Source organism: Protopterus annectens, chromosome 2.part2 (assembly GCF_019279795.1).
Source record: "Protopterus annectens isolate FY-2018-M chromosome 2.part2, PAN1.0, whole genome shotgun sequence".
Classification (NCBI taxonomy): Eukaryota; Metazoa; Chordata; order Ceratodontiformes; family Protopteridae; genus Protopterus; species Protopterus annectens.
The window spans coordinates 14,831,464-14,852,367 of record NC_056730.1 but is presented as its reverse complement, the minus strand read 5'-3'; the positions used below and the strand labels follow the sequence as shown (position 1 = coordinate 14,852,367).

The 20,904-nt window shown below is 45.9% G+C and overlaps 1 protein-coding gene across 1 annotated transcript in view; it reads left to right on the top strand.

The window, feature by feature from the left end:
* The window catches only part of AP3B1 (adaptor related protein complex 3 subunit beta 1), a 2,578,902-nt gene that overhangs the window by 2,410,200 nt on the left and 147,798 nt on the right, over positions 1 to 20,904 (top strand). The gene's annotated exons all lie outside the window — the stretch shown is intronic.

Below are 20,904 nucleotides of genomic sequence, written 5' to 3'. Positions count from 1 at the left end.
CATATCAGACAGAATATTACACAGCAGAAACTGACAAGCTAGACAGTCTGTAGTAGCCATTTTGAGAATGTGTTTTATCTCTGCTGATGGAGAGAAATATTTGGTGGGAAGGTATGACCACCTCCTCCTTGCAGTTAGCAGTTAAGATAATTTAGTAGTAAAACAATTCTAGTGTGGCAGCTAAGGATATGTAGGAAGAGACTAAACAAAAGGTTGTACAAAAATTGAGAAAATGGAAGCTTTGTTAAGAGTTCGGGATCTACCTTCACCAACTTTAGGCATGGAGTGTAACACTGGTCCTCAGGAATTTTTCCTCCGGGCCCTTACCTCTAAGTGTTGTTTTTAAAGTTGTACAGTTATTTATATTCATTGTTAAGGTGGCTCTTTGAGGACCTGCTAAGACTGACCTTTTCCTGTGTACTCTTTTCATTGCTGGATTCTGGGAACTTGTCTTTGAGATGAAAGCTGTCCAAGACACTGCAGGAGAGTAACATGCAGTAGATGACTGCAGAACACTTTGCTCTGATGGTGTCCTTTTCATTCTTCCTCACAAATGGGTCTTGGATCCGATTTGGCCTCATACCCTAGAATTTGTCTCCAATTCTCGAGCTTCTCCCCTCTACCCATAATGCTCCATTCTATCCCCAACTCCTCAGATCTCATATGCCACCAGTATGGTAAGACAGAGGTTACACAGTCTCAAGCATGTAAGGCTTAATGTTTTTCGTGTTTCACTGTTGCAGTCAGCTAGAGCGTCTTCTGCGTGGAGACATGCGTGAATGGGCGTACCTTCGTTGAAGGTTGTGCGTCAGGGCTGGTAACTCGGCACGTAAAAATCAACTACCAATCATTAGTGGACCGGAGTTCCGCTGTGGCGACCCCTAACTGGGAAAAGCTGAAAGACACATGATCATCATCACTGTTGCAGTCATCCCACTTGGAAAACCTTCCCCACAGGGAATCAGAACTCATTCCACTAGGGCTACCTCAACCTCTACAGCATTTCTTAGGGGAGTTCCAACCAGGGACATCCTGGAAGCTGCAACCTGGAGTTCTGTACACACCTTCATCAAGCATTACCACTTACCTGTCTTTTCTAAATCCAGAGCTGGATTTGCCACAGCAGTCACATAAGGCCTGCTAGCCCAGCCCTACTATTTCTTGACTGCCTCCACACTTCCTCAGGTTTGGGAATCAACCCAAGTGTGATGACTGCAACAGTGAAACACGAAGAACATAGTACAGTTGTGTACACTTACCATAAATGTAGAAGTCCAAGTGTATTCACTGTTGCAGTCCTGGTTACCCTCCCTCCAGCCCCCTGTATTTTCTATACTTTCTACCTATCCTCATTTTTGGCCATATCTTATGGAAATTATATTTACTTTTTACTGGAGGTGTTCCACACCATGTGATTGCTTCCTATTTTGTGGGCTCCTGACATCTGGAGCAAGAAAAACTGATGTAATGGCGTCGGCTGCATGTTTTATACCCCTGACAACCTGACGTCATGGAAGAGGCGACAGCATCTGACGCAGAAATCCCAAGACTGGCATTTGGGCTGACTGAGGGCTTACCTGCAGGCAGAAACATCTACATTTATGGTAAGTGTACACAACTGTACTTTTTCCATACAGTTTCTGCTTAAACTTTCTTCTTTTACTGTTAAACTTAGTATCCACTCTTTTCCTCCCTCCTTAGCTGCCGCTGGCATTATGGTTTCTCTTTCCTTATTTTTTTCTTCCAACCTTTGCTAGCATTGTTGGTAATTTTTCTTTTACTCCTAGTCAACTCACTTTTCCTTTCTGTTAGGTTTTCAAAAAAAAAAGTGCCATCTTATAATTTTTCTGGCTTGTGTTGAACCCTTTGGTTACACACCTTTCTCTTAGCTAACAACATGTCTTGTTTTATTTTCTGGCCTTGCTAACCCCTTTCTTTCCTAGGGTCACATTACCTTCTCTAACTAAGATGTCCGACAAACCTACTGGTTTTAAGTACTGCACTTCTTGTAGGCATAAGATTCCCAACAATTCAGACTTCTGCCCTTTGGTCTCACCTCAGCCCCCAGGGTGTTCATCAAATGCATGGCAGCAGTAGCAACTCGCTTGAGGCTCAAAGGATTCCAGATGTTTCCATATCTCAGTGATTTGCTCCTCACCACCCCATCCAAGCATCAGTTTCTACAAGCCAAGGATTACTTGCTCCAGATTTCCAACAACTTAGGCATCTCAGTAAACCATGCCAAATTGAACCTGGTCCCCATACTGATCCTGAAATTTATAGGGACTCTATTGAATACTATGACTCAGGTGGTGCACTTACCTCCTCATTGCATGACATCATTGAGAGATCAGGTATGGGCAATACTGTCTTTTCCATCCCCTCCAGCAAAACTAGTACTACAGGCTCATGGGTTGATGCCAGCTGCCATTCTTCTAGTTTTTCTAGCAAGATTCTTTATGCAAATCCTTCAGTGGACCTTGGCTGTGCAGTGGTCCATACTTTACCAACCCCTTTCTTTTCCCATAAGAAACTCTGCAATCTGCAAATGTCATCTTCACTGGCAACCTGTTTCTGGGCAGGCTGTTCTCCCTCCAACCAGTCGTCACAATCACCATGGACACTTCCCAACTGGGGTGGAGGCATTTCCGGGAAAAGATGGTCCAAGGCACATGGTGCACCTCATAGACCAAGTTGCCTACCAACGTCTTAAAGGTGAGAGCATTCCTTCTAGCTTTTCAGGACGTTCTCCCTCTAGGAACTATTGCAGTTTACACAGACAACATGTCAGTAGTCTAGTACATCAATAAACAAGGAGGAATCTGTTCTTATCTGTTTTTCAGAGAGGCCATGAGGGTCTGGGAATTGATGATCTCTCCAGACTGCTTTCTTATTGCAATGTACATACCGGGGAAAACCAATGCACTACAGATTCCTTCTCTGACAGGCCCTACCAGCGCTCCTGAAGCACTGCCTGATTGTCCACCTGTGAAGGCAGTTGGGGATAATTTTTCCTTGCACCTAGATGCCTGGACAAGTATCACAAGAAATTCATGGGTACTAAGAATCATACCCAGAAGTTACCACATACCATTTTCCCTTCCACCTCCTGTCCTGGTTGCAGATCCATTCTGATTCCCCACAAGTGGTCTCTCAGTCAGTCAGTAGTGAACATGATCTTCAGCCGCTGGGGCCAGCCTTGCTGTGACCTATTTGCCTCACCTCTCAGCAAGTACTTCACTTTGAACTCCCTCCGGATGAGTCACCGAGAGATGCTCTGATGTACGATTGGCCCCCCTGGGACTCCTCTGTCCTTACCCTCCTGTTCATCTTATTTCCCACGTTCTTGCAGAAAGCAAGCAGGCTGAAGAGCTCAGTCATTTGCATTGCCCACTTCTGGCCTCAACAGATTTAATTCCCCTTCCTCTGGACTCAACTTGAAATGTCCCACAGGAGTACTGGAGTTCACTCCGGATCTCCTGTGTCATCCTTCGGAAATTCAATACCCCAGTCTCCACTCCCCCAAGCTAACCACATGGCTTCCCCAGTTCCAGTCATAGGTAAACAGTCCAGGCTTGCTTCCCCGGTTTGTGGCATTATCTTGGCCTCCCAGAAGGCTTCTGTCAAGAAAGTCTACAGAACCAAATGGAAAAGGTTCTCTATTTGGCCTTCCAGTCAGAATATTGACCCTTTTTCTGCACCTACTTCAGCAATTCTTCTCTTTCTGTCTACTCTTTTTAAGATTGTGTAGACCCTTCTCGAAGGGTGTCTTTCTTCTCAGACCGTCAGTAAAGGACCCTTCTTCTCCTTGAAACCTCACTTTGGTCCTTGAGGATTTAACTCAGAAACCCTTTGAACCCTCAGAGAAATGCGATGTAAAGTTTCTTTCTTCGAAAATGATGATCTTAATGGCGATCACATCAGCAAAAATAATTTCTGAGCTCCAGGCCCTTTCAGCTAAGCCTCCTTACATTATTTTTCATAAGAACAGGGCATCTCTTTGTATCAACCCTTCCTTTCTTCCTAATGTGGAGATGGAAAGTAACATTAACCAGTCCATACAATTACCGGTTTTCTTTCCAAACTTTACAAATAAGGGAGAATATATATTTCATCTCCTTGATGTGCACAGACAATTACGTTTTTATCTTCACAAGACAAAGCATTTCAGGAAGTCCATTCAGCTGTTTGTATCTTTTTCCCCTAACTGCTTGGGTCAGGCAGTATCCAAAATTACACTGGCCAAATGGATTACTAGTTGCATTTCATTGGTTTATTCTCAAAAAGGACTGGATTTGCCACAACCACCTACAGGCCACTCCACTCAGTCTATGGCTACTTCATCTGTTTTTATGTGAAGGACTTCCATTGATGATGTTTGTGCTGCAGTCACTTGGTCAAAGACTTGTACCTTTATTATGCATAACAAATTAGACATTGTCTCAAGAAGCAGAGCTTCCTTTGGTTCAACAGTACACCGACATGTCCTCCCGTGAGGGCCTTCCAAGAGCTACGTAGCTGGGGATTCTGATCCATTTGTGAGGAAGAATGAAAAGGACAGCACAGATGCCAAGTTATGGTAAGTACATAACTTCTAATTTAAGTCCCCTATACACCAGCTATTTTACGAGTGTTTATTATTTTTTTTTCAATCTCTGAGGTCTTTCTGGCACCTTACAGGTTTTGGAGCCACTGACTGCATACTTCACACTCTTGTAGGAGACTTTTTGTGTAGTGAAGATAGTCTGGACAGAGTAATGAATCTTTATTAAGAGTCATCACACTGCCTGCCTGGTGCAGTATGAAGCCTAGTTTTAGAGATGCAGTTCTTGCTGGAAGCACCCAGACTTCGTTCCCAGTTCCTAACCGGTCATCTTTGCAAGGATGGCAGTATTGTCATGCTATTTTACAGACAAAGTGTAATGCATATTCAGTTTCCATCTGTGCTGGTTACTTTCATTTCTGAAGTTCATAACATATAGATTCCCTTCCTCTATCCAAAGAATTCAGGCCTTTTAACAGGTTAGGAAAGAGGGTTCCACCTTTGCAACCTTAACACTTAAGTCAGTTAACTGCCTGTCCCATATAGCTCAGTTTCAAACATCCCCGATGAGTTTTTCTGGACACGCTTCACTATTCTTAACAGTAGCAGTAGGATAATTTTTCATTTGCTAGATCTAAGTTTGATTCTGGAGACTGCTAGCAGAGTGTTTTGATGCAGTGGTCTACATGTGTAGGTTGTATGTTTGCTTCTTTCTTTCTTCTGTGAACCGTTCTGACAGCTGATATTTAATACTTTATTTTGAAGTATAGTCCTGTTTAAACAAGATTGTAGGACCTTTTTGAAGACCATCAACACTGACGAAATACCCTTTTAGTATGAAATAGCTATATATCATAAGTGCTTTAGCACCTGCAGAAAGCATTCACATTGTTATATTTTGCAGAGCTGTCAAGTGGTAGGCATTTTTCCCTTCCAAATCTCACAAGTGTCTTGGCTTCCAGAAAGTCTTACAGGTTCTGACTTTGCTGGACTACTTTTCTGAACTACTAGTAAAATGGATGCAGATCATTTTTTGCACCATATCCTGTAGTGTGATTACAGATTTTATAATTTTACAATTTCACTTTTGAACTACTGAACTACTAGTAAAATGGATGCAGATCATTTTTTGCACCAGTGTGATTACAGATTTTATAATTTTCCACTTTCACTTTTGTAGAGCAGATTTTATTTTGCTGTTGCTTCCCATTGCTCTTGATGATATTGACAGTGAAGCTAATGCTTCATTGTGTTATTCAGCTTATTTACTCATTTTTATTTAACATTCATCTAGCCTACCATGCTGCAGTTTGCCAGCTGCTTGTCTTCCGTGTCTGTCATCAGTCTGGGCGTAGCTGGAGCTGCTATCCTTGGATGTATATGGCATCACTAATATGTCCAGTTTTGATCTTCATTGCAACCTGTTTTCTCCTGCTTATTTGCCATTGAACTTTGCATTTGGAATTATTTACTAATCTACTATGTGCTGGAATTTTGGTTTATTGATCATGTAACAAGCTTGACTAATAACTAGGTCCCCATTGAGTGCACAGCTCTACTGGAATTTTTTATTTTTCATCTGATGTGGTTTGCAAACATATGGGTCCATACTTGATTTAAAAGCTGTATTTCTGCTGAAGAACTATTGCCCTGCTTTTCCTTGGATTTCCTCATATTATGTTATCTGAGACAAACTTTCCTTTTAAGATTGTTGCCTTAGCTTGTTTCATGTAGTAATAACAGCTTTGAAGTCCTCCCTTAGATTACTGTTGCTTTATTCTAAACTGTTAGTTCATCTCGCCAAATAACCTGGAAATCCAGATGAGATACCAAAGCTAAAACCTTCCATAGAACCACGTATCAGATGACATATCAGTACAAATCTTGAGACTATCTTGCTGCCAGTCCAAACGCAGGTCTCACACCTGTCGGTTTATTCCAAGTGTGGTTGTTGGTACTGTTGGCCTTCATTGGTGCAGATAAGTGCCCCATTGGGGAACGTTACTTATTTTTCTCAGTTGCATTGCTGTTTGTGTGCTCTATTAGATGTCAGCTAGGAGAGGAAAGTGTGATTGTGGTAGGCAGATTCATTACAAGGATTACCACTCCCAGTGCTCTTTCTGCTTCGGTGCAGAACACGATTATAAAAATTGTATGATCTGGCCATCCTTTGCCCTAAAGACCTTAAGAACGTGACTTTTGTCTGTTAACTCCTGCTGGGAAGCTAAGCACCTTAAGCACCTCACCCAAGCAAAGCCCCTGATGTCTCAGCAGTACAAAAGAAAGAGGCCTATGTCTGATATCATGACTGCCCAGTCAGACTCTGATGTACCCGTAGGGGATTCTTAAACCAGCACCTACTCAGATGCCTGCTGCCACGACCCCACCAGAGGCTGGTTTGGCATCTGAGGTTCACATGTCCTACATGACTGAAGTTACCAATGATGGTGATGAGAGAGAACCCTGCTTAATTATTTCTGAAACACCCGTAGACATACCTCAGATCCTCATTACAGAGGAAATTCCAGGGTCACTCCTTGAGATTTATCAAGGGTTGGAGCCTCTGCATTTAGTCAAAGCAGACGTTTCACCTAGGAAAAAGAAACAAAAAAAACTAAAAATGTTTACTCCTCTTAGACATCCATAGAAAAGGAGTGTCAATATTCACCAATGATATTCACACCACCAGTCTAGTTGCCCAACACAATGTGTCTGAAATTCTCCAGGTGCAACTAACACTAGGTAAGACTGCAGTCCAAATTGTAGCTTGCTACGGATCAGCCACCATACACCAAGATACTCACTACACCTTTGTAAACATACTGGAAAATATTAAGATAGAACCAAACACCCTAATACTGGGTGATTTTAACTACCCTGCCATTAACTGGGAAAACTACTCATGTACCAACACCTTTGCCCAACGATTCTTGGAATTTATAAATTCCAATGCCCTGGATCAACTAATCCATAGTCCCACCAGGCGCTCCAATATCCTAGACCTGGTCATTACCAACAAGGGAAATCGATGCTCCACACCTGTGGTCACCCCCTCGTTAGTTAGGACTGACTATAAGCTAATCACCCTTAACATCCACTGAGTGGCGCAGAGCTACAGATGTTATGTGATCCTATCTCGCCTACATTCTGACTGATGGGTTCGGAGCCGATCCCTCGGCTCCGACTCGGCACGCTTATGCTATAGAGCGAGGCCTCTAATTGGCTGAGCTATCTTTATCCCAGGATGCACCACCACTAATCCCCCAGATCTCGTTTGCCGCTTACAGAGCTTGGACGTGGTCTCAACATTGGCTGGGCTAAGTACTATATATTAGGCTTTTTTCCTGTCAGTATTTGCTTCATTTAAACCCAAAAGCTGTTTTAACGGCTATTTTTTGTGTACGAGTGTGTTTCTAACAGTTTGATTGAGATTTTAGTATATTTTCCTGTCAGAGGGCCTTCCCCTGTGCTAACTACTACTTTAGTGGTTGTGTGTGGGTCAAGTACCCGTTTGAGTTAGAGGGTCTTGACCCTCCTTGTTTCCCCTTTCTCTTTCTCTCATTCTTGTGTGTAAAAAAAAAAAAAAAAAAGTTCTTTAGTTTAAATATTTTTTTCTGAGTTAGTGATACATATTTTGTTCCTGTGTGTCAAACACTTAAGTTACTGTTGTTGTCTGTTTTTCTAGGATTATGTCTAAAGAACATAAACCCTCCGGGTTTAAAAAGTGCACGAGGTGTGGGTTCAAAATGTCCATAACGGACGACCACTCCTCGTACGTCTATTGTCTTGGCGCTAAACATCTGCAGGAATCGTGCAGTGTATGCCATGCGTTTTCCTCCAGAGTCCTCCAGGAGAGGAAAAACAAATTAATCCTCAAAGGATTAATCAAGCCTTCTTTCGAGGAGGCTTTATCTTCCTCTCCGTCTCCTTCTAAAAAGAGGAAAGCGCCGGCTCCGACCAGTCAGTTGGAACCGACGGCTAAGAAAACTAAGCAGACTTCTCCATCGGCTCCACGGACTTCGGAGCAGAGGTCGGAACGGTCTGCCTCGATGCCTCCAGCCTCGACCCCTCTGGTTTCGGAGCCGAGGTCTGGGGCATCGAGAGGCGGGTCACCCTCATCGGCTCCACTGATATTGGAGCCGATAAGGGTCATTGGCTCAGACACTTCCCTCTCGGAGCCAAAGTCCTTATCGGCACCGAGGGAAATTTCCTTGAAGGTTTCCTCGGAGCCGATAATTGTTGAGTCTTCGAGCCGGTCCCGAGCCCTTCAGAGCCGATGGAGAAATCGGTTCGGGCCCGATCGGTATCCTCGAGATCATCCAGGATGTCTGATTCGGACATCGACAGGGTGCTCCTTCGACTCTTCCAGTCTCCGGTGTTCCAAAGATGGTTCGGCTCCAGCCCATTTGGCTTGGAGCCGATGGTCCACTCCTACTGTACTTCCTCCTCCAATAGCTTCGGCACCGTTGGAGCAGGTGTTGGTGGAACCAGTGGAGGTGTTAGGGTCAGGCCCAACCCTTGCTCCGACTCCGGCTCTTGGGTCGGAGTTCAGTGCACGGACTTCTTCCTTCGGCCCTGGGGGGGAGGCTTCGGGATTGATGCTTTCGGTCCCAAGTCTTCCTCTTGGTGCGTCGGCGGCGGGAGTACCATCCACTGTCGTGGCCACGGAGGGGGGACCTTCCCAGGATTCTGGTGGTCCCGCCTTCAGGGCTATGAGGAGTGTTCTAGCCAAATCTTCATTGGCTACCTCCACAGTTTCCCCAGCTCCTTCCCTACATTTGGAGACTGGGTCGTTGGCAGTCCCCCTGTCCGTAGACAGCGGAGCCCCTGGGCCTCAGGTTACCCCCGCTGGGGTTTCTCCCCCTCCTGGAGGTCCTTCTGAAGCCTCTTCGGAAGAACCTCCCAGGAAGAGAACGTGCAAGAAGAAGCACGTTGACTCCCCTGACGAGTCTTTGACATCTGACACCGATCTCGATGATGCAGAGGGATCCCCCAAGTCGTCCTCGGATGATGTCTCCTTTGCAGACATCCTGGAAGCCCTAAAAGAACGAGGCAGCTGGCAGTCCAAACCTCCCTCTGCTGATGAGTCGGTGTTCCTGAAGGCCTTCGGGGCTCAGCTCTCCGCCTCCTGGGTGTCTCCGCCCTTCGACGAGCTCTTGGATTTGATCTGTCGAAGGGCGTGGGAACACCCAGACTCTGTGGAACCGGTGCCCGCTCGTCCAAACAAATTTCTTTCGGCACCCCCAGATAGTTCCTTACGAAAGGTGTGGCTGTGGATGCTACGGTGGTGGCATCTGCTACCCAGCAAGATGTAGCAGAGGCTTCTACGTCCGTCCATCCTCCTAATAAGGAGTCTAGGAGCATGGATCGGTACGGTAAGCGCACCATTAGTTCAGCGGCCTTTACTCTGAGGTCTTTGAACTACCTGACGCACTTTACGAGATTTCAGAGGGATCTGATTAAGGAGCTATCCGATACCCTCTTAGGTAACCTGCCTGAGGAGCTGGCCCAGACGGTTGGATCTCAGCTGGCTACAATGTCGTCCATTTCGAACTCGTCCATGAGGCTCATTTTGTATGCGGCCGAAGGCGAGTAGAGCAGTACAGGCATTGCTCTACGGAGACAAGCCTGGCTCCGCCTGTGTCATTTCGCGGAGGCCTTCAAGTCTTCATTTGCCGATGCCCTCTTTGATGGGTCCTCCCTGTTTGGGCCCAAGGTAAAAGACACACTTACCCGCTGTGAACAGGAGGGTAAGACTCTGACTGCCGTAGGGGCAGGATTTTCCACTCCCTTTCGGCCTTATCCCAAGGCTAAAAGAGGAGGGAAGATGTGGTTCCATAGATCTCAGAAGTCTTACCCCTCTCAGCAGGAAGGTTCCCCCTCCAGAGGCAGAGGAGGGGGAAATTCATCAGGAAGACGCCGTCCCAGAGGCGGCAGAGGCCCTCGCAACACTGGAGACCGCGAGTCCTTTCGTGGCTCTTCAGCTTTTCATAGTCCCTGAGGGATTGCCCGACTGTGCTGCCCCGGAGCCAGTCGGGGGTCGTTTTTCGAAGCACCTGAAGGCCTGGGAAGGGATCACTCAGGACCAATGGATGCTTCGAATTATCGCCGGAGGTTACTCCATCCCATTCTGTTGCCCCCCTCAGTCCAAAAATCCCGGACCCGCCACCCAGTCAACGGGATACCGCAGCCTCAGAAATTTCAAAGCTGCTGCAAAAGAAGTCATCCAACCGGTCCCCGCAGACCAGATCGGATTAGGGACTTACTCAAGATTCTTTTTGGTGCCAAAAAAGACCGGGGACTTGAGGCCCATTTTGGACCCAAGCAACCTAAACCGTTCAGTCAAGAAGTCCAAGTTCCGAATGGTCACTTTACAAACCATTCTCCCATTGTTGGAGAAAGGTGTTTGGATGTGCTCCATAGACCTCAAGGACGCGTATTACCATATCAAAATACATCAAGCGTCCAGGAGACACTTGCGCTTCAGCCTGGGAGGCAGTCAGTTTCAGTTCCGCGCAGTGCCCTTTGGTCTCACCACAGCACCCAGGGTGTTCACCAAATGCTTGGCAGTAGTGACTGCCCACTTGAGAAGTCTAGGATTCCAGGTGTTTCCGTACCTAGACGACTGGCTCCTAACTGCCACGTCCAAGCATCTACTTCTCACAGCCTGCAAGCCACAATATCACTGGGCAATTCCTTGGAATCACCTTCAATTGGCCAAAGTCTGTGTTACGGCCATCTCAAAGAATAAGATTCATAGGGGTAGAGATAGATTCAAACCAGATGCGGGTCTATCTACCTGCAGACAGAATTCAGACCATTCAAAATCAGGTTGAGCCTTACTCCCCAGGTCCAAAGCCCCAGCCAGAATGGTCCTACAGCTATTGGGATCGATGTCTGCCACAGTTCTGCTAGTTCCTTGGCAAGGTTACACATGAGAATCCTCCAGTGGCTTCTTTCAACTCAGTGGTCCTTTCAGGAACTCCCTCTCAATCATCTAATATGGATCACAGAATCTTGCAAGCGGGACCTTCGCTGGTGGCTAGTGTCCTCCAATTTGGATCAGGGGCGACCCTTTGTTCTTCCTCCTCCGCAGCCACTTTGACCACGGACGCCTCCCAGGCGGGGTGGGGGCATTCCCTGGGCAGGTCAGTCCAAGGCAAATGGCACCCGGAAGAGACCCCTCTCCACATCAACATCCTAGAAATGAGGGCAGTACTCCTGTCCCTTCAAGCCCTTCACGATTACCTCCCTCAGGGCGTAATTGCTGTTCACTCAGACAACATGTCAGTTGTCTGGTACCTGAACAAACAGGGAGGGACCAGATCCTGTCCTCTTTGCAGAGAAGCGATGAGAGTTTGGGAATGGGCAGTCTTGACCAAACGCTTCCTAGTGGCTACTCACATACCGGGCAAGTCCAATGTCATAGCCGACAGGTTGAGCAGAACCATCCTCTCTCCTCACGAATGGTCTCTGAATATGACAATTACAAGGCAGATTTTCAGCGAATGGGGAGTTCCGTGTTGCGACCTCTTGACTCCTCTGAATCTGAAGTGCAAAGAATTTTCTCCCTAACCCGGCTCGGGGAAGAGCCCTATGGACACATTAGTCCATTCTTGGCACACCGGCCTGCTTTATGCCTTCCTCCAGTTCCTCTCCTCCCAGGGTGATTCAAAGGCATCTCTCTTAGGGAGCAAGATGATCTTAATTGCTCCTTACTGGCCTCGTCAAGTGTGGTTTCCCTATCTTCGAAACATGCTCTGGAAGGTCCATGGTTCCTGGACCAGGTCCCAGACCTACTGATTCATCAGTCGGGACTACTACACCAGTCCCTACACACATTAAAGTTGACGGCCTGGCTCCTCCTCTTCCGACTATAGTCAGGAGACATGCACTGGATCCAGATGTGGTGCACATATTATCTTCAGCCCACAAGTCTGCTACTGAAGAAACTGTATTCTAGCAAATGGAAAAGGTTTGCTATCTGGGCTCAACTCCGGGGCCTGGACCCCATTTCTACTCCGTGGCAGAAGTACTCAAATTCCTGACCTCTCTTTTCAATCAAGGCTCTTCTGTTTCTACCATCAAAGTACAATTGGCAGCGATTTCTAATTTTCATGAATCCATAGACCCACCTTTAATGAGCAACAGGTTGTGTAAGACCTTCTTGAAAGGTGCTGCTCTATTAAGACCTCCGATTTCTCATCCTGCACCTCCATGGGATCTCGATATAGTATTACGTGCCTTGACTTCTTTCCCTTTGAACCGGCAGCTACCTGTGATCTAAAGTTTCTATCATGGAAGACAGCCTTTCTAGTGGCGATTACTTCAGCCAGAAGGGTTTCAGAACTTCAAGCTTTGTCAGTGAAACCCCGTGCTTGGTTTTCATACAGACAGGGTATCCTCAGACCAAATCCTTCTTTTGTTCCTAAAGTCTGTTCTACTTTATGCTTGCAACAGTCGTTAGAGCTCCCAGTTTTTCCCAAAATACTCCAATAAAGCGGAGTTTATTTTCCACACACTAGATGTCCACAGGCAGTTACGTTTTTATTTAGATAGGACCAAACAATCAAGGAAAACAGATCAGTTGTTTGTATCCTTTGCAGAAAATAAATTGGGCAACGCGGTCACAAAGGTCACTATTGCCAAATGGATCAGGGACTGTATTACTCAAGCTTATATTTATTCTAACAAAGAGCTTACCACCTCTGTCAAGGCTCATTCTACAAGGGCTATGGCTACTTTGGTAGCATTTCATTCTAAGCTTGCTATTGGTGACATTTGTGCTGCGGCTACATGATCTTCCCGCACCTTCATTTCTCACTACAAATTAGATGTGGCATCTAGAGGACGAGCTTCATTTGGTTCCACAGTGCTCAGGAGTGTTTTCCAATGAGCCACCCGGGATTTAGGTGCTAGGGACGCTGTCCCATCAGTCAGAATGTAGGCGAGATAGGATCACATAACATCTTTTAGTTATGTACTCACCATAACTTCAGATGTTTGGGATCCATCTACATTCCTAATAACCCACCCTCCTTCCCCCTTCCTTGGAGATCAGAGGATATCAGAAGGTCCGAATCCTGTTGTTTCATCTTGAAACATTTAACAATGTTATATAAACAAGCTGTGCATGTGTGCATGAATGCGGACAAACAAGATCTGGGGGATTAGTGGTAGTGCATCCTGGGATAAAGATAGCTCAGCCAATTAGAGGCCTCGCTCTATAGCATAAGCGTGCCGAGTCGGAGCCGAGGGATCGGCTCCGAACCCATCAGTCAGAATGTAGGCGAGATGGATCCCAAACATCTGAAGTTATGGTGAGTACATAACTAAAAGTTATCCCACTCCACAAGGGGGGATCCACCTTGGATCCCGGAAACTACCGCCCATCAGTCTGACGAGCCTTATCTGCAAGGCCATGGAGCGTATTATCATGGAACTTATAAACAAAGACATTGGCAACTTTCAAACACTGGACCCCACCCAGTTTAGGTTCGTGAAGGGCCGATCTTGTCTCCTGAACCTGATTGACTTTTTCGAATCAGTCTCCAGAGCCATGGACAAGGGTAAGGTGGTCCACACAGCCTATCTAGACCTTGCCAAGGCCTTTGACACCATCCCCCACTCTGGAATCATAGATAAACTTACTAAGCTGGGCATTAATCCCTACATCACCCAATGGGTTGCTAACTGGCTTACTGATGGAACTCGCACTGTAAAAGTAGCCGACTCCAAATCTAGCTCCAGACAAGTGACAAGTGGAGTACCTCAGGGTTCAGTCCTGGGAACGCTCTTGTTTGGCATCTACTTTTCTGAAGTACAGGCCAACACTAAGGGACTCTGGCTAACAAAGTTTGCATATGACTGCAAACTGGGAGCCATTATTGAATCCTCAAATGATGTGGATACTCTACAAAAGGGCCTTACAGAAACAGATGCTTGGTGCCAGAGCCATGGGCTCAAGCTCAATACCAAGAAATGTGTAGTTATCCCCTTTGGGAAAAAACATGTACCCATGAATTACCATATAGGTGGCAGTACACTAAACACTGAAAGTGTGACAAGAGACTTAGGGACAAAGGTGGACAGTGGTCTCACCTTCGATAACCACATTGCCACAACAGTCAGGAAAGCCTTCTATGTGGCACACCTCATCACTAAGGGCTTTTCATCCAGAAAAAAGGAGGTCATTGTCCTACTGTACTCATCCCTCATTAGACCCATTGTAGAATACAATGCCCCATTTGGTATGTAACTCTCATGACATCTGCAACAACTGGAAAGGCCTCAGAAATACCTCACTAAAAGAATCATAGGCCTAGAGCAGATGCCCTACGCTAACTGCCTTAAAAAACTCCAACTATACTCTGTCGTATATCATCTACTCAGAGGCGAGCTCTGCTTAACATACAAGGCCATGTCAAACCCAGAGCTGGTGGACATGCTACACTTAAAGAAATCCCAATCCCTCAGAGCCACATGCTCCAAGGATCTAAACCTTGTCATCACAATAAACAAAACATGCTGGAGGGATAGGTTCCTGAGCCAGAGACTCCCCAGACTCTGGAATAGATTGCCCATACATGTCAAGCAGAGTGCCTCTTTGGCCCTCTTCAAAGGGAACCTTGACGATTGGATGGGAGAAAGGAAATTCACCCCGGGGATCACGTCAGTCACCCTGCTAGACAGGGGTCCAGGGAAGTAAATAGTGTTGGAAGAAATAGCCAGGGAATTGTTATGGCTAGGCTTGTATAGGCCCTAGGGCAGATAGCCTAGTACCAACCTATGAGTGGATGGATTTTTCATTGGGCTTGTTTAAGGCCATAATGGCACTCAGGCCACCATCCTTTGCATGGCCTACTATCTCTTAATGTTTCTCCTACCACTGCCCAAAAGTGACAATTAGATGCCTCTTCAGAGGATGAAGATTCTGCATCAGACTCCACTGGTCACTCTTTGACCTCTTTATTCCAGATCCACTTGCCAGGCCAAGTGACTTCTGCTAATGAAGATTTTCTTTCTCTTGGTTCCCCTATTGAAAAAGCTTCTTGTGGAGAAACTGTTAATACGATGAAACATTTTGAATGGTAATCAAACCAGATTTTTGAGAATCACCAGAGATACTATAACCTCTTGGTAGTAGGCACTCCTGCTCCTGCACCTCTTCTTCCTGTTCTGGAGGCTTTCCTTGATGCCTTTGCATCCACTTCCACTGCTCCTAACTCACAGCCACCAGTACCTAAAAGGCCTGATAGATTTACAAAGTACCTGAAATCTATGTACAATAACCCTGTGGCAGAGATTTCTATGTTTTCTGTGTCTACAGACATCCCCATTTACTTACTTCCTGCTGCCAATGCTCTTCCATCAGTTAAAGACAGCGGGGCAAAGGACAGATTGGGGAAAAAGGTTTATACATCTTTCACTCTTGCCTTTAGTGGATTGAATTATCAGACCCATGTGGCTGAATACTTAGTGTGTATTCTGGACAATTTAAGTAAAATATTGTCCTCCCCTGACAACAGGCCTTATCTGTGTTGGCTCAGGCTTCTCAAGTGACTAGGAACAGTGTAAAATGTGTCTGTGATGCAGTTGAAGCTTCCACAAGGGCAGTTGCTTCAGGTTCTGTGATCAGGAGTTGTGCATGGTTATGCTCTCAGCCTCTCCCAGAATATATTATAGGTTCATAGGTTCATAGGTTCATAGGTTCATACTAGGCTATCTGCCCGAGGGCATTTATAAGCCTAGCCCATCGTTTTGTGGCTTACGCCACCCCTTTAGTATGGGGAACTATACCCATTATTTTTCTGTGCCTCTGTCGAGCAGTGACACTGAGGTAATTCCTGGGGTATATCTGCGATCTCCCATCCATTGGTCAAGATTTCTCTTGAACAAGGCCAGCGAGGTTCTCTGCCTCACATGTACCGGGATTTTGTTCCACAGCATAGGGAGTCTTTGGGTGATGAATCTATCCCTCCAGCACGTCCTATTAATAGCCGTGTCGAGGTTTAAGTCTCCCGCCCTTGTGGCTCTGATGGATCTAGATTTTTGAGGTGAAGCATATTCATCAAATCTGGGTTTGACATGGCCTTGTATGTTAGGCAAAGGTCACCTCTGAGCAAGCGGTGGCGACTGAATAGAGCTGGAGTTCTTTCAGTCGGGCAGCATAGGACAGATTTTGAGACCCTTTATCCTTTTGGTGAGGAACTTTTGTGTCCTCTCCAGCTGCTGCAAGTGTCGGGTCAGATACATTCGGAATGGGGCATTGTACTCAATCATTGGTCTGATGAGTGATGAGTAAAGGGAGACTATGACCTCCCTTGATCTAGATGAGAATCCCTTCATGATAAGGTGGGCAATGTAGAAGGACTTCCTAACTACTTTAGCTACATGGGTGTCGAATGACAGACTACTATCAACCTGGGTCCCCAGGTCCCTGATAACTTCTTCTGTGCTCAGTGGATTGCCACCTATTTGCTAGCTAGGGCTAACCTTGTTTTTCCCGAAGGGTTTGTCTATGCATTTTTGGCATTTAACTTTAGGCCGTGGCTCTGGCACCAGTTATCCGTTTCTGTGAGACCCTTCTGAAGGATATCTGTGTCAGATGTGTTTTCTACTATGGCCCAGTTTGCAGTCATCTGCAAACTTTGTCAGCCATAACCCTCCTGTGTTTGCTTGTACTTGGAAAAGTAGATGCCAAACAAGAGTGGGCCCAGGACTGAGCCCTGTGGGACACCACTTGTGACAGGCTTTGAGTCTGACATGGCGCCAGCAACTCTGACCCTGTGGGTTCTGTCACTCAGCCAGTTTGCAACCCATCTTGTGATGTATGGGTTAACATTTAAGCTGATGAGTTTTTCAATGATACCCGAGTGGGGTATTGTATCGAAGGCCTTAGCCAGATCGAGGTAGGCTGTATGGACTGCCTTTCCCTCATCAATGGCTTTGGTGACTGTTTGAAAAAGTCAACCAAGTTTAAAAGGCATGATCTGCCTTTGACAAAGCCAAACTGGGTTGGATCCAAAGTCTGCAAATTCCCTATGTCTTTATTTATGAGGTCCATTATGATCCTCTCCATGGCTTTGCAGATAAGGCTTGTCAAGCTAATGGGCGGTAATTTCCAGGGTCTGTGGAGGCACCGCCTTTGTGAAGTGGGACCACAGTTGCAGTGCGCCACTCCTGGAGTGCGTATCCAGAGGTAAGACTTTGATTAAACAGCTGTCGTAGCTGTGGGTTTAATTCCTCATTGAGTTCGTGGAGCACACAGCCGGGGACACCATCGGGTCCCATGGATGCTGTGTTTTTGCTTTGGAGAGCAGTTCTCACTTGGGCGTTGGAGATGTTTGGGGGCTGCACTCATTTGGTATAGATATCTCTCCTTTTGGGGGAGGGAGAAGTTTGCACTGAACCTGTCAGCCAGTATGTTGGCAATGTCTGTAGGATCAGTAATCTTCACATCATTTTGAACTAGTTCTGAGCATATCTGGGAGTTTCCTCCTAGGTTTCTAACATAGCTAAAGAAGGCCTTATGATTGTCTTTTGAGTCTTTAGCTATTTTTCTCTCAAATTTGCTTTGGATGATTTTATGAGAGCTCTTAGTTTTTTACTTATAGTGATCAAGGGTGTCTTACCTTTTAAGGATTTTGCTCTATCTTGTAGTAGCTTCCTCCTTTTGTTGTAGAGTTTGTTTATGGCTGGGGTCCACCAGACTGGACGCTTGCCTTTGGTACAAAGAGTCTTTGTTTTGCTTGGGATTGCCTTATCCATGCAGTCCTGCAGGTGCTGGTAGAAGGCGTTTGTAAGTGATTCAGCGGCTTGAGTATTGTTTTCCGCTCGGGGCCTGAAAGGAGACCACACTAGTCTTTAGAAGTGTGAAGTCGGCTTTTGAGAAGTTCTTTACTGTGGTCTTTTTATTTCAGGTGGGGTGGGATGAGGACCTCCAGCGAGATTAGTTTGTGATCTGATCTCACCAGTGAGGGGTATACTTCGGTGTTGAACATTGTGCTCCCATGTTCGTGATGATGAGATCAAGTATGTTATCTCCTCTTGTGGGGATGGTGACTAGTTGTTCCATGGCATTTGAGTTTATGAATTCCAGGAACTTTTGGGCTAGGGTGTTTGGGCTTGAGTAGTGTTCCCAGTCTATATTAGGGTAATTGAAGTCACCTAGTATGATGGTGTTTGGTGATACATTTATCCCCTCTAGTGTTTTCAGGAAGGCCATGTGAGTTTCCTGAGTTTGTGAGGGTGGCCTGTAACATGCTACAATTTGCAGAGCAGTCTTGCCTATGGTTAATTGCACCTGGATGGTCTCCGATGCATCGTGCGTTGCCACCAGTCTTGAGGTGTGGGTGTCCTTGATGAATATGGATACCCCCTCCTTTCTTGGTATTGTCCGGATTTTGGGGCGGAGCATGATATGAGGTAAAACCTGATAGCTGGGGTGCTCTCAGGAGCCTTGAACCAGGTTTCTGTCACAGCACAGACATCGATGTTCTCCATACTGAGAAGGGCCTCGAGTGCGTGCATTTTGAGATTTAGACTTCTGGCATTGAGCAGCATTACCCTTAGTTTTTTTCCTTTTTTGTGTTCTAGGGTGGTAGGTTTAGAATTAGAGCCTTGCCTAAAAAAGGCACTATGGGGGTGGCAAGAGCCTTTGCCAATATCCTGAATCCCAGGGGTGACAGGTGCAAGCCGTCCCTTGAGAGCAGCGTGGCTTGTCCAGCATGTCATCCCAGGCAGACAGATACTGGATCCCCTTTGAATGACACCAGTGTTTAAGCCAATTGTTAAAGCTGATCATCTTATCTCTGTATTGTGGCATCATTCTTGGTGAAGGTAGGATACTGCTCAAGGTCAGGGTCATACCTGCCTGGGCTACATAATCAGAGAGCTCCTCAATGTCTCTTTACATGTAGTCCAAGGAGGTGCGTCTCAGGTCGTTTACACCAGCGTGGACAATGACTGAGTCATATTTGTACCTGCTGTTGAGAGACCTGAGTGCTTGCGTTATGTGGCGGATTCTAGCGCCCGATAGGCAGCTTACTGTGACCTTCTCCTTACTCAGTCTGGTGAGCGGGACATCAGTGTGTCTGACTATGGAGTCACCAATGACTAGTGTGTCTGGCATTGTGTTTGGCCTTAAGGGCTGTGACTGTTTGACACTCTGACTGTGAGGTCTATGTGTTGGGTGTTGTGTTCTGAGGTGGTGGTTGTTTGGGTGTCTGCTTTGGTGGCCTCTGCTGTTTTGGTAGATTTTGATCAGAGCCTCCGAGTGTGTCTTTGTGTGTTTATGTGTATGATTTGAGGTTGTAATGGTACTATGTGAGACTGGGTCTATAGTGTGTGTGGTAACCTTCTCCTCCTGACTGGTCTTGCCAGTCCTATGTTGAGAGAGCTCAGCCTCCAGTTTGGCCGTATAGTTGCATCTCGCATGTATTTGTGTTTTGTGGGAGGAGGAGAGGGTTGTCTGTGTACATGAGGCAATTGAAACATTGCCTCAATATTCCCAGGTTCACCAGCTGAGCAGGAGAGGACACTAGCAACTGATCCTCGACATGCTAGAAGGGTAGACGAAAAACTTTAAAAAGATTCCGGGGACGTGGGTGACCGAGAAATGGGGGTTGCCTTTTGGGGTGCTATCTATGACAAGAGTGCGTATCAAGGTAATAAGTACTGTAGGAGCAAGTGCTAGGTTTAATAGATAGAGAATAGTCTACTTGGAGTCAAGTAGAGATGATCTTTTAGTTATAGGATATGCTGATTTGATCAGTAGTATAGTTCGAGGAAGGTAGTTTTAAGGAAAATTTGAAGAGTGGACTTTAGGTAGCCGAATAGTTTAAACCTGCTTAACCGGCACTGCCCTAGTGTGCAACAGTGGCAGCTCCGCCTTAAATCGCTCAATCAGCTAGCGTTTATACCAGGGGCTGGAAAAAGCTAGAAACTGGCCCAAAGCGACCAATAAACTACTAGTTACTGGCTGAAACCTCACAAAACTGGACAAAAGGCAGCTCAATGCTTCCCACTCCCACTGGTTAGCAAGGTAGCTTCCCTTCCCCAAATAAGGCAAGGAAACAGTACACAGGAACTACAACCAAAGCCCAGGAATCAGCAACTCTGAAACTGGACTAAACTAGTAAAGCAGGAAAAACAAGAGATATTTTTTTTTTTTTCTTTTTTTTCACAAAACAGGCAGAAACAGGTACAGCAAACACTTATAAATGCTATGAATCAGCTACTACAGCTTACACAGAAGAATTTGCTACAAATACAGTCAAATAGTAACAAACAAGGATTCCAAGTGCAATATTAAGTTAAATGCAGTAAAACAGCTTCAATGTAACAGAAAGGCAGGCAAA